General features: G+C 44.9%; 1 long non-coding RNA gene across 1 annotated transcript; it reads right to left on the reverse strand.

Moving 5' to 3' along the window:
* Positions 1-1,239: 1,239 nt before the first annotated feature.
* Positions 1,240-8,553, reverse strand: LOC131826900 (uncharacterized). The gene is made up of 3 exons (XR_009351802.1): positions 7,889-8,553; positions 7,004-7,067; positions 1,240-1,930 (listed from the first exon to the last, which is right to left on the reverse strand). It is a non-coding gene; the product is annotated as an uncharacterized LOC131826900 (long non-coding RNA).
* Between the last annotated feature and the right edge of the window lie 5,000 nt (positions 8,554-13,553).

The raw sequence follows: 13,553 nt of genomic DNA on the forward strand, positions 1-13,553 counted from the left end.
CGTGTCAGGATCCTCCCAGGTGAAGTCAAAAAGAAAATAGGAATCAGGGTACAAGGGGACAGTGAAAAAGGTGTCCTCTAGGTTCAGTACTGTAAAGTGAGAGGTGTTTGGGGGAACGCGAGACAATAGGGTGTAGGGGTTAGGAACGACTGGTGGAGGGGGACCACACAGGGTCTCGTTGATAAGCCTAAGGTCTGGTACCAGTCGATAAGCCCCTGAGGGCTTGCGTACTGGGAGGATAGGGGTGTTACAGGGGGAACTGATGGGGATCAGGAGTCCCTGCCGTTTAAGCCATTCTATGATAGGTTTCAGGCCCCAGCGGTGGGCTAAGTAAATAGGGAACTGAGCTTGAGAGGGAAACTTGGAGTTATCCTTAAGCTGTACTTTAACCGGAGTAAGGTGGGAAGCGATGATGGGCTCTGAGATGTCCCACACCTGAGGATCTACAGTAGGTAGGTTATCTGGAGTGGGGGTTGAGTGAGCGGAGAGGTGTAGGATGAGACGGGTTTAGGTGGAGGGAGGGGAGGAAAGGGAGAGGCAGATAGTTGCCCTCAGTTTCTGGAGAATGTCCCTCCCCAGTAGAGGGACCGGGCAGGAAGGAATCACTAGGAACGAGTGGGAGAAGGGGAACCCATCCAGGCTACAGGTGAGGGGAAGGGTCACCCTAGGATTGGAGGAGGTCCCATCGATCCCCATAACAGTAATTGGTGAGGTTCAAGTAAGTCCCGAGTAGGAAGGCAGAACAGAGTAGGTAGCCCCCGTGTCCAGCAAAAAAGATGGACTTACCCGCTACCTGGAGCGTAACCGTGGGCTCGGCCTGGGTGAGAGGGTTGGCCGAGTCTGGGCTTCGTCAGTCGTCCTCCAATCCAAGCAGGTGAAAGGCTGGACTTACTGTCTCGGGGGGGTCCCCCACATTGAGGCGCCGAAGGTACCCCGAGGTTAGGGCAGTCAGATTTCCAGTGGCCCATCAAATGGCACTGAGGGCAAGGCCAAGTTGGCGGCTTTGGATTGGGGCACTGGCGAGCCCAATGTCCCTCAGCCCCGCATTTGAAACAGGACCCCAGGGGGGTGTGATTGGTTGCCCCTCTCTGTTGGCTCCCAGAGCTGGCCGGCTGCAGGGCTGCTACCAAGGCTTGGGTCTGCAACTGAACCTTTTGCTGGAGTCTGGCTTGTCGTTTAAGCTCAGCCACTGAAAGACCCGCGGATCCCCTTACCCAAGAATCCAACACTGCCACTGGATGCAATCAGCAAGAGGTTCTTTATTGTTACGCAGGCGCCTGCGGGTGGTCAGCGCGCGCCTGCGGGTGGTCAGCAGCTCCTGCTAGCTGAGCACACCCGGCTGTGGTGGTGCCGGGTTTTTATAAACAGGTACAAACAAGTTTTGGGTGGGGCGCAACTGATTGGTGGACAGTTTGAACTTTTGAAAAAGGCATACTTGGTGTTAGTGGATTGGCCCTGGAAGACCCCCTCGCGCGAAGAGAAAGGCGGGAAGGGGAAACAAAGAGGGGAAGCTTGACCTTATTACTCAGCAGAAAGGCATCCTGTCTACGTGACCTATGTGACCATGCAGCCCCCTTGCCTACATGACCATGCCCCTGCTATTAGGAGAGGGTATCTTGTTTAAACAGGAGTTAAGTGTCATGCCTTAGTAGCCAAGCTGTTACAGAAAGGCAAAAGAGCAGTTACATTGAATTCAACCCTGGGGGAAGGGTCTTTTCACTGCAAGGGGAGGAGGGGTACTCTTACACAACAAAAGAGCAGTTAATTATTTAAAGACTGGGGGGGGGGGTCTTTCATTCCCCCCTTTTTCTTGATCATGGATAGAATCTTATATCCATTCGTCTTGTTCTTGCATGTCCTGCCCTTGCATTGAGCTAGTCCGGGGCTCTGTTTGCTTGAGGAGTTGGTATCGCTGTGTCAGTACCATAGTCTGAACAACAGACAGGTGATCTTCAATGAACTGTACTAACCTGTTTAAGACACAAGGACCAAAAGTTAGAATTAATAACAGAATGATGAGAGGGCCCGTTATAGATGACAACAAAGTAGTAAGCCAAGGCAATCTGTTGAACCAGTTTTCGCGGTGGAGAAGGGTGAAGAGGGGGTGCAAGGCATCAGCCCCTTCTCCATCCTCAGCCAGCCTCCTGTTCCTTCATCATTTCCCCCTGAACAATTTTGACTCTTAAATCTTTAAGGTGGTTGAAGGTGGAAGGTCTCATCTTCTGTAACTTCTTCCTGCTGAATAGGGGCGTAGAGCTGTTCCTACCTACTGGGGTCAATATTGATCAGTGGAGGAATGTATAGGGGAGTTATGATAGGCGGAGGCAGCCGAATCCAGCGCTGACAGTGAAGAGGCGTCCTCTCACGTGACAAGGATCGTCTGTCATGGTGAAGTCATTGCAGTAATGGAGTCTCGGCACCAAGTAGAGAAACATTGAACAAAGCAACATATTAAGGTTAATGAGGTGATAAAAATGAGAAGCCCGAAAAGGAGATTTGGCCATAGTCCTCCTTCAAACCAGGAACTTAACCAATCACTAAAAGAGAGAGAGAGACCTTGTAGTGCCTTAATCTGGGCATTCATATCCTTTATTAGTCCTGTGACATTTTTGTGATAGTCTGGGATGTACACACAACATTCTGTCTTGATGATTGCACATGTTCCACCCTGGGCTGCTGTCAGGACATCTAAGGCCATCCTATTTTCTGGAGTGCCTTGGTATCTGTGAGACTTCAGTATTAAGTAGGGAGATGCCATTTAGTGAATCATTGAGTGCCTTTGTAGTATATTTATTAAGGGCTTCTACATGCCACATGACATAATGTGCCCATGAATTCAGGCAAATCCTAAAGTACAGCGTCCTATCCACCCTGGAGGAAGCCAGGGCCACAGGTTGGTTCCACATATCCAGTGGGTTCCGTCTGGAGCTGGCCATCTAATGCCAGGTCACCTTACCCAATCAGTAGCAAACCAGTCAGTAGCCTGGAGTACTATTACTTGGGAACACATTTCTAAAGACAGCCATCCTAGATGTCGTGTGTTATTTGCCCAAGTATCATACATATGATTTCTTCGTTCCCAGCATAAAACTGCCTTTTAACTGAGCTGTCCAATCGTGGGTGTGAACCACAAATATGTATCTCAGATTTGATATATGCCATCCTTAGTATAGCGATAAGGAGGGTTTTGGAACTTAGGCCCATATTGGATTGGGGATTTATGGCTTGACAGCAATCCCCTTTCCTTCCAAATAGCTCCATGGGCATGTAGTACCAGGAAAGCATATTCGGAGTCAGTATAAATGTTAATTCTTAGACTTTGGCAATTGCAAAGTGCTAGTGAGCACTATGGCACACCTAGCTTTTCTTATTTTTTTTCTATGAAAACTACTGTCATCAGAAAACCAACTGTCATTCATATTTTTAACAGGGGCATCTTAAATCTGGCCAGATAGAGTAAGCAAGATCAATAACCTTTTTTGCTCTATAGAGAAAGAAGTACAGTGGTCAGGTTCAGGCATACAGGTAACTAGGTTTAAAGTTTGACAAGTTTTATTTCTGGCATATCTGTTAATGTAGCCCAGTATTTAATAAGTTGGCCTCCATCATCCATTGGTGGCCTTTGGCTTCTAAGACAAATCTGGACCTAATGTGACATCATTACAGTCAAGGACTGTCCCATAGTGAGCTTTGAGGCTCTTTTATAAGGGAGGCTGTTCTATGCTTAGCTAAAGCATCTGTTTGCAATTGCACCTCAACAGAGGTGGCCTCTAGGATAAATAAGACTAAGGGATGAAACCAATAAGAAGACCTTTGAGTGGTCCAGCCTTAACAATATCCTGATTACAGAGGATCACTGGCAAGTGAGAAAACTTGTCAAGAGATAAGGGGAGTCCCCCATGGATCATCCAATCCACTCATAAAGAAAGTGGGGTCATCCATTATCTCCACAAGTCCATAGTTAATCCTATGGAGTGCAATAGGCTGGCTTTTAGGCAATTTCATTATCCCAGCCACACATAAGGTGTTAGTTAAGTTATACAATTGTAGGGGAATCAATCCCATTTTTCAGTTGTTTAATCATGTGCTGTGGGGTCTGCTAATATCCCCACAAAATAATAAGATCGACTAAAGAAGCTATTGTGCAACTTCTCTGAAGTTTACCTCAAATTGTTTAGCTTAGGTAAACAAACATTTAAAGACAATCAAATCTAGAATTTAACATCCATAAAGGCGTGTTACTAAAACATAATTTTTCTCTCTAAAATAACCCTCATTTACAGAGATAGCCAAATCAGGACTAATTCACTTGTGACACAGGTCCAGTTTTAACAAACTTGGCCCATTATTTACATAAGCTCAGCAAGAACAGTGAGTGTGATCAAATAGATCTTTTAGAATCTGCTTTGCTGGGACTTTGTATAAGGAATCTCTAGGTTGAACTTTTAGTAGCCTCTCCGGGCCAGAAGCCAAGCTCTGTACTTGCCATCAGGCATGCCTGCAATACCTGTTGATTTGTGCGAGTTCCTCTTCTGAGTCTCCGCACCTACCAAGGAGTGACATTCTTTACTCACCTGGTGAGGCTGCTGGGAACTCTGTAAGCAAGGTATCAGGCCAACAGTCCCAAGAGGCTTTATGGCTCCAGGTTTCATAAAGTCAACCTTAGTTTCTTAAAGCTGTCTGGTCATATCTGAGTTTATGCATATCTTTCTCAAATATGACATTCCAGTCAAAGCCTTGGTAAAATAACCAGTTTCCAATGGTGTCCTGTTACAAGGAGAACAGATTCTTATTGAACTTATGCAAATGACTGATTGCCATGGAAGAAAGAACACTTACTGAGACCTTTTGGTTTCAGAGGGTTCAGATAAAGAGAAAAGGTGAATGCTTTGAGCACTTTTACAAATGAGCACTTTTACATCTCTATAAGTTACAGATAACTAGGAGGGAGTATCCCTAGTCTGTAAGAGTAAACAGTAGAGAGAACCAGCAATGTTTAAAGTAAGACAAAATATTAACAGACCCAACACTATAATCTTTTAGTTCATTTAGTCCCATGTTACTAATTCTGGTGAATGCGGCTTTAGTCAGTTCTGGAAATTCTTACCTATTTCAGTTTTAGGATTTTCAAGCATATCAAATATCTGTATTTGTCCTGAAAGTCCTTTATAGGAATATCCTTGAAGATAAAACTCATTTTACCAGAGAATTAAAACAATTATAAATTACAAAAACTCAGAATGGATATGGTTAGAGCTAAAGAGACATGGGAGTTTACAATTTAGCTGCAAGAAAATCAGGTTACAATTTCTGTGATATATAACATTTCCATAATTATAATATCAAGCGATGATCTCTCAAAACATTAAAACTTTTGGAAATGCATAGAATCTCTAGAATAGTTATAGCATTTTCCCAAATGTAACCCAAGGTTTATCATTGGTTTAAATCTTGTCAACAATTGCTAAAACCTTAGAAAGTTTAAAAACACATGCCTAAATATAATTAGGGATGTTAAACACCTGATAAAACAAAACATAGGAACTGAATTTTTCAGGCGGGCAAAGAGAAAACCATTTACACTTTTTAACAGATCAATTAGCTAAGAAAACTTTGCCCCTTTTAAACAGAAAGAAAACCAGCTTTTTATACCAGTGTCTTTCCCTTTTTTTATTTTACTTCTAAGTGTGCAGTCTTAAGATAGGAGTTTTCTGGGTTTCCCTCCTATCATGAATGATGTCGCAGACAAAGGAGGGGTATCTTTCCCCTGTTGTCTTGTTCCCATCCCTCATGGGAATTTAGGATCGTCTTAGCTAAGGCCTGTCCATATAAACCCCGGACCAGGCTACTCCGTGGAGTAGATGACCGTTATGCCATATGACGCCCAGCGAGACTCAAGGTGCAGCCCCCTCAGACTCCGTAGCCGAAGTGGTGGAGCCATACAGACATATTCACACAGTCAGGCACTCTTCAAATTCAAAGAGGTTGGATACCCTCCCCTTTTGGGCATCTCTGGCTAATGGGAGGTGATCAGTCTCCCCTTTCACTCTTTACAGATTAGAGTGAGTTTCTATGGTTACAGGCAATGGAAGATGGTAACAGGGTGTTTTCGCAGTCCCTCAAGGTTGGGCTGTTTCCTTAATCTCTCAAGGCCAAATGGCCCTTATACTTGGAAGTATAATCTGTGTGGAGGCAGGCCAGGAGAGTGCTAAATCACCTTGGAGGCTGTTTTTCTTTCTTTTTTAGTCTGTCCTGACCATATCTAAAATTTCTTTTGTGAAGATTTCCGTTCACAAACCTTCTACAACTTTCCTTTGCATTCAGGTTTTGTCCCAAGCCATTTCCTTCCAAACAACCATCTCATTTAGGACAAAATTACCTTCCTTAAATCTTTCTTACATATCTCCTACTTTCCTACATGCAGAGTTTCCTTTTATTTCCATCAGTCTTAGTTACACTAAGCAGAACTTTGTATTCTTAGAAACACCTTTAGTTATTAACCAATTGTGAACTGTTACAACAGAATTCTTCAGGTGGCAATTTATCAATCAGTTAAGTGGCAAACAAGTTTACCAACAGATTTAAATACTCTTAGTTTCTTTGCAGTAAGAAGTCAAAAGCACAAACCTACATTCAGTAATTAACGACTTAGCATTTTATCCTGTTTGGTTAAGACCTAGATGTCCACAATTTAATCCCATTTGTCATCCAAGCAAAACTTTAAAACTTTCAGGTTACCAAAGACTTTGAAAGCTATTTCAGCAATTAGCCATTAGAACTTTGAGACAGACAATTAACCATCAGTTTAGTCATTCCTTTGCTAACAAATTTTAACAAGTAACATAAGCTTATTTGACCTTTAGTAAACTTTGATAGAATAAAAGTTTCACATTTACTGCTGTAACTTCAAAGACAGGTATTATCTTAATTAAACCAACAAACTTAACTTAGTTTCAACACTGATTTATGTTCCACCTGGGCCCACTCCACTTTGAATGTTTACCTGAGACATGCGTGGGAAGATCTGGAGTGGGGAGTGTTAGGTCCAGGGGGTTCTCTTCTTGCTCCTTGACAGTGAAGAGAGAAGGAGCTGTGGTGCATGATCTAGAGGCTAGTCATGCAGGTTGCACGCGCGTTGGTACAGAAACAGAACAAAGTGCTGCCAGGAGGCAGAGAAAAGATTCCCGGTTTTGGAGCTCCTAAGCCCCAACAGAGGAGCAGACACCATGCTTTCCCACCAGCAAGGGGGGAGGGGTTAAGCAGTCTAAGTCAGGCCAGAGAACACAAGGAAACTTCCCCGAAACAAAGAGAGTTTCGGCAGCTGCTTGGGAATATTCCTTATAGTCTCTGTCTCGAGTGAGACTAACCCCAGTTGGCTCCAGTTATAGCCATTAACACGGGAAGTGAATGAGGGAGAAGCCCCATTTTAGACTCAAAGAAAACACCAAGGACAACGAGTAGAACACACAAAACAATTAACAAAAAGGTCGCTGCGCGGTTTCGGTATGCTACCGAAAGCAAGGTTTCCACCGGCCCAGAGGAGCCTCGAGATCTCCCTGCGGTGGACAAATTCCGTCCAGGGCCGAGGGGTTCCTCTGGAACGGACAAACGGATATAACCCTCGGACAAATGAGGGGCTCCAAAAAATTGGGCCCTTCGACACCCTGGAGCGTCCCCCAGGGTTGGCAGGGGAGAAGTCCGAGCTCGTCAGCTCCTTCTCAAGCTGCCTACAAATCCAATCCAACAACGCAGGCTGTTGTACAAACACTATACCGCTACCCGCAGTATAGGTCAAACAGAGGCCTCACAAGACTAGAGACAAACAAGAACACGAGACTGGATACAAACGAGAACATGAGACAGGAGACAAGAATGCTGGCCAGCTTACCTCCCGGTGGGAGTCAGTTGGATCCGTGGGCAGGAGTCCGATGATCTCGGTGGGACCTCCAAATGAAAGACCCGCGGATCCCCTTACCCAAGAATCCAACACTGCCACTGGATGCAATCAGCAAGAGGTTCTTTATTGTTACGCAGGCGCCTGCGGGTGGTCAGCGCGCGCCTGCGGGTGGTCAGCAGCTCCTGCTAGCTGAGCACACCCGGCTGTGGTGGTGCCGGGTTTTTATAAACAGGTACAAACAAGTTTTGGGTGGGGCGCAACTGATTGGTGGACAGTTTGAACTTTTGAAAAAGGCATACTTGGTGTTAGTGGATTGGCCCTGGAAGACCCCCTCGCGCGAAGAGAAAGGCGGGAAGGGGAAACAAAGAGGGGAAGCTTGACCTTATTACTCAGCAGAAAGGCATCCTGTCTACGTGACCTATGTGACCATGCAGCCCCCTTGCCTACATGACCATGCCCCTGCTATTAGGAGAGGGTATCTTGTTTAAACAGGAGTTAAGTGTCATGCCTTAGTAGCCAAGCTGTTACAGAAAGGCAAAAGAGCAGTTACATTGAATTCAACCCTGGGGGAAGGGTCTTTTCACTGCAAGGGGAGGAGGGGTACTCTTACACAACAAAAGAGCAGTTAATTATTTAAAGACTGGGGGGGGGGGGTCTTTCACTACCTCCTCACGGGAATTAAAGACCTTAAATGCCATTTTCACCAAGTCAGAAATGGGGGTCTGAAGGCCCTCCTCAGCCTTTTTTAACTTTCTCCGTATATCCGGTGCTGATTGAGAGATAAAATGAGTAGCCAGTACCATGGCCCCTGTAGGAGAGGCGGGGTCCAAGCGAGTGTACTGGGTTAAAGCCTCTGTCAATCGGTTAAGAAACATGGCGGGGTTTTCGTCAGGGGCCTGGACAATCTCCCTAATCTTGTCGTAATTAATGGCCTTATTAGAGGCTGCCTGCAGGCCGGCAATGAGACATTGGACCATGTGGTCGCAGCGCCGGTGGCCATCTTGGCCATCCTGATAATCCCAACCTGGTTCTACAGCTGGGACCACCTGGGCTCCAACTGGCATGGCAGCATCAGTGAGATGGACCTGATCTGGATGCTCCCAGGCAGTAGCCTGGATGCATTCCCTCTCCTCTGTGGTGAGGGTGGTGGTCTGGACCACATGTAAATCATGCCAGGTGAGGTCATAGGCTTGGGCCAGATACTGGAATTCTTTGATATAGTTATCAGGATTGGCCGAAAAGGAGCCCAAACATTTCTCAATTTGGGAAAGGTCTTGTAGAGAGAAGGGCTCATGAACTTGAACAACTCCCTCAACTCCAGCAACCTCCCTTAGGGGGCAGACTAAATCAGGGGAGGGTTTTTGAGCCCTAGTGCAGGTGGAGCCATACAGACACATTCACACAAGTCAGGCACTCTTCAGATTCAAACAGATTGGACATCCTCCCCTTTGGGTATCCCTGGCTAATGGGAGGTGATCAGTCTCCCTTCCATTCTTTATGAAAGGATCTAGCTCAAACAGTAGCCCCAGGGCTGTTACAACAGAATTCAATTAAGCACAAAAGATGTTTACCAACAGATTTCAAAAGTGTAAACCTAGTTCCAGGGACCAGCACTCTAGTATTTTATCCCAGTCGGTTAAAGGTTACCAAAGACTTTGAAAAATACCTTAAGAATTACCTATTAAAACTCTGAGACACACAAGTAACCATCAGTTCTAGTCATCTCTTTGCTAGCAGATTTTAACAAGTAACAAGAGCCTATTTGACCTTCAGTAAACTTTGATTGGAGTTTCCTGTATACTGTGGATAAATTTGTCAGGAGTTCGGATAGGAGGGGGAGGGGTAGACGAGGGCACCGGTTCAGAAATCCTAACTTAAGGGAACTTGGGGTAAGGGATCGTGGTAAAGAGGAGGAGGAGGAACCAGGGGCCCTCTTGTCGGTGGGTGGGTGAAGCTCTCCGGGGGTTCAGAGAGGGGAGATAGGGAGGAGAGATCCGAGTCTTTGGGAGCAGTGGGTGGCAGGGGAGGGGAGCGGGCCAGGAGGACCTGTGAGGTGGAGCAGTGAGAGCAGAGGGAGGGGCAAGAGCGCAGAGTCCAGAAAGCCTGGACTTAAGGGACCTTGGCCCATCTGCCTTGGTGTCTGCAGAAATTGCCTAGGTCCATGAGAATCTGATAGTCAAATATGCCTTCCGGAGGTCACTGGGACCGATTGTCTAATTGGTATTGTGGCCACACGACAGTACAGTAATGTCGTTTTCGCAGGTCCTGGTCCAGTTCCAGGGTTTTAAGATTGGCCAACAGGCCTAAAACACCCCCAGTATGTTTTAGGGTCGAATTTGGATTGGGAGGTCCCCATGATTCGTTGCTAGGCAACCTGAGGGCTGGAGGAAGGCGTCCCCTCGTCCACCACTGGGTTGGGGAAAAACTGTGTCAACTGCCGTAGAGGTTAGGACGTCTCCAGGCCTTGGAGTCACGAAGGTCACCTGGTGACCTGCGGGGTCCGCCCTGATGCGGCTGCGATTAGGGCAGGGCTTTCTGGACGGAGGCGTGGAATCAGGAGAAACTCACCACGGCTTCGGAAGTGGGGTTCGGAAAGGCAGGTCCTGTTCTGCTAGGGAAAGGAGAGAGCCTCCTCATGATGAAGTTCCAGAACCTAAGTCAGGTTCGGTGGGGTGAGGTTCGGAGCTGACGACTAAAGAAAGAATTCTTAAGACATCTTTGGTGCAAAATGGTGGTTTATTAAAGCACAGGGACAGGACCCGTGGGCAGGAAGAGCTGCTGCCCCGGGTTGTGAGGAGTGGCTGGTTATATACACAGGAGTTGGGTAGGTGAGAACAAAGGGCTGTTCAGAAGGGCTATTGGGGTAAAGAAGACTGTCAGGATATTGAAGGCCTGGTTACTATCAAGCCAAGGCCACTTTCCCTCTAATGGGGCACTAACATAAAGACAATTGGGAGTCTCCTGGTGGAATGTTACATTCCTGCTATCAAACGTCCTTGTTAGTGAGATTTAGGTTTTAAAAGAAATTTAACTTTATTTACTTTTCCTTCTACCTCCGTCTCCTTCGGTTTTTTATGGAGGGGAGGGTGACGTTAGGGCTTGAGGAACTGAGTTATGTATCTTTGGAAATTGGGCTATTGATAAGGCAACTTCTTTGTTGTAAATCTCGAGGACATTTGTAAACCAAGAGAGACTCCTGCCTTGCAGGACTGTGATCTCTGCAAGTTAACTATTTGTTCTTCTTTTAGGGCAGTCAGGGGTGCCTGTGGAATGTCACACATATTACCAAGGGGAGTGGGTGGAGAGGGGGTGCAAGGCACCAGCCCCTGCTCCATCCTCAGCCAGCCTCCTGCTCCCTCATCACTCACTGGGGTGGGGGCTCAATCTCCTTCATGGGTGCTGCCACCAAATGGAAAGTTTTTCTGGCGAGATAAACAAAACACCAGGCAAAGTGGGTGCAAGGCAAGATTTATTAAAAACACTCTCCGCCAAAGTTTCAGGGCTCAGGAGAAGGAGAGCCAGGAAAGTTGCGCCGGGAGGAGGTGGGCACCCTCGGGCAAGGTTCCATGACTCTGGAAAGCAGAGTGGTGGAAGTCGCGCCCAAGGCAGGGAGTAGGGGGCTTTTAAGGGGTCTTGAGGGGAGCTCAGGGGTCTTTTGGCAAGTTTCCCTTATTCGGATATCTCGCCTGCTCGTCGGGGTCCCATTGGTCCACTGGAGCCCGGGGCGGGGGTCTCAGAATTCCTGCTTGGGCCTTTGTTCTCCTGCCGGAGCTCAGGTCTTGTGGCGGGAACTCTCGCCATCTTGGGCCTTTGTTCTCCTGTCCAAGTTCAGGTTTTGTGGCGGGAACTTTCGCCATCTTAAGTAGCCCTTTCTGCCAGCCCAATATTATTAAAACATTTTTTTCTTTATATAATCATCTTTATTTTTAATCAGAAATAGCCAATTCAAGACTAATTCATTTATAAAACAAGTCTAGTTTTTATAAACTTGGCCTAATTATTTATATAAGCTCAGCAAGAATAGTAATTGATCATATAGATCTTTCTAAATCTGCTTTGCTGAAACATTTTATGAGGAATCCTAATTGTAGTTTTTGTAGCCTCTCTAGGCCAGAAGCCAAGCCAAATACTTGCTGTTGGACATGCCTATAATACCTATAGATTTGGGCAAATTCCTTTCTTGAGATCTCCCAAATATTTTGAAGTTTCTCCACCTGCTAGGAAATGACATTCTTTACTCACCTGGTAAGGCTGCTGGGAAGTCTTTAAGTAAGGTATCAGGCCAACTTTTCCAAGGGGCTCTATTGGCTTTATGCTTCATAAAGTCAACCTTAGTTCCTTAAAGCTCTTCTGGTCATATCTGGGTCTATGCATGTGTCAAATATGACATTCCAGGCAAAAGTCTTAGTAAGTAAAATAACAATGTTTTCAATGATGTCCTGTTACAAGGAGAAGAGATTCTTATTGAACTATGCAAATAATTGTAACTGTCACAGAAGAAAGAATATTCACTGAGAGTTTTCTGAATTCGAAGGTTCGGGTAAGCAGAAAAGTTAGACATTTCAAATTGTTCATGAAGGAATATTTTATCATATTTCTGTATATCATGGATATTAAAAAAAAAAAGTTTTCTTAATCTGTAAGAGCAAACATTAAAGAACCAGCAAAGTTTTAAATAAGAGTCACGAAAACTATAATCATCTTTCTTAGTTCATTTAGTCCCATGTTATTAATTCTTGTTCAGTTTGAAAGTTTGAATGCAGCTGTTGCTGCTCCTTCTCCTCCTTCTCCTCCTCCTCCTCTTTTTCTTCTTCTTCTTCTTTCTTCTTTTTTCTTTCTTCTTCCTCTTCTTTTAGTTCTGGAAATTCCTATCAATTTTAGTTTTATGATTTTAAAGATATCAAAACCTGTATTTGTCAAAAGCTCTTTTTATGAATATCCTTGCAGATGAAACATATTTCACAAGAGTATAAGAACAATAATTATAAATGGGAAAAGACTAAAAAAAATGGACATGGTTAAAGATCTGATGAGAGTTCATATAATGTAGCTGATGAGAGAATCCAGTTATTTCTGTGACATCTAACGCTTCAAATAATCAGATTATCAGGTAATAGTCTTATGCCAAAAATATTAAAGCTTTAGGAATTGCATATAATCTCTAAATCGTTTATAGCTTTTACCCAAACAATGTAACCTAAGGCTTATCATTTGCTCAACAATCCTTCTGGAATAACTTAATATTACCAAATAAGGCCTACTTAATATTACCAAATAAGGCCTAATTAGTAAAAAAGTCTACATTTATAATTCAGATTACAGGGAAGTTTGTTAAAAGCCTTAGAAAGTTTTTTTTTTTTTTTAAAAGATTTTATTTATTTATTTGACAGAGAAATCACAAGTAGATGGAGAGGCAGGCTGAGAGAGAGAGAGGGAAGCAGGCTCTCTGCTGAGCAGAGAGCCCGATGCAGGACTCGATCCCAGGACTCTGAGATCATGACCCGAGCCGAAGGCAGTGGCTTAACCCACTGAGCCACCCAGGCGCCCCAAGCCTTAGAAAGTTTTAAAGCACATTCCTACATAAGATTATAGATAATCAAGAACCTGATAAAGGCAAAGCATAGAAACATAGAATTGTAGGCTTCTTTTGTGTAGA

Source organism: Mustela lutreola, chromosome 3, assembly GCF_030435805.1.
Source record: "Mustela lutreola isolate mMusLut2 chromosome 3, mMusLut2.pri, whole genome shotgun sequence".
Classification (NCBI taxonomy): Eukaryota; Metazoa; Chordata; class Mammalia; order Carnivora; family Mustelidae; genus Mustela; species Mustela lutreola.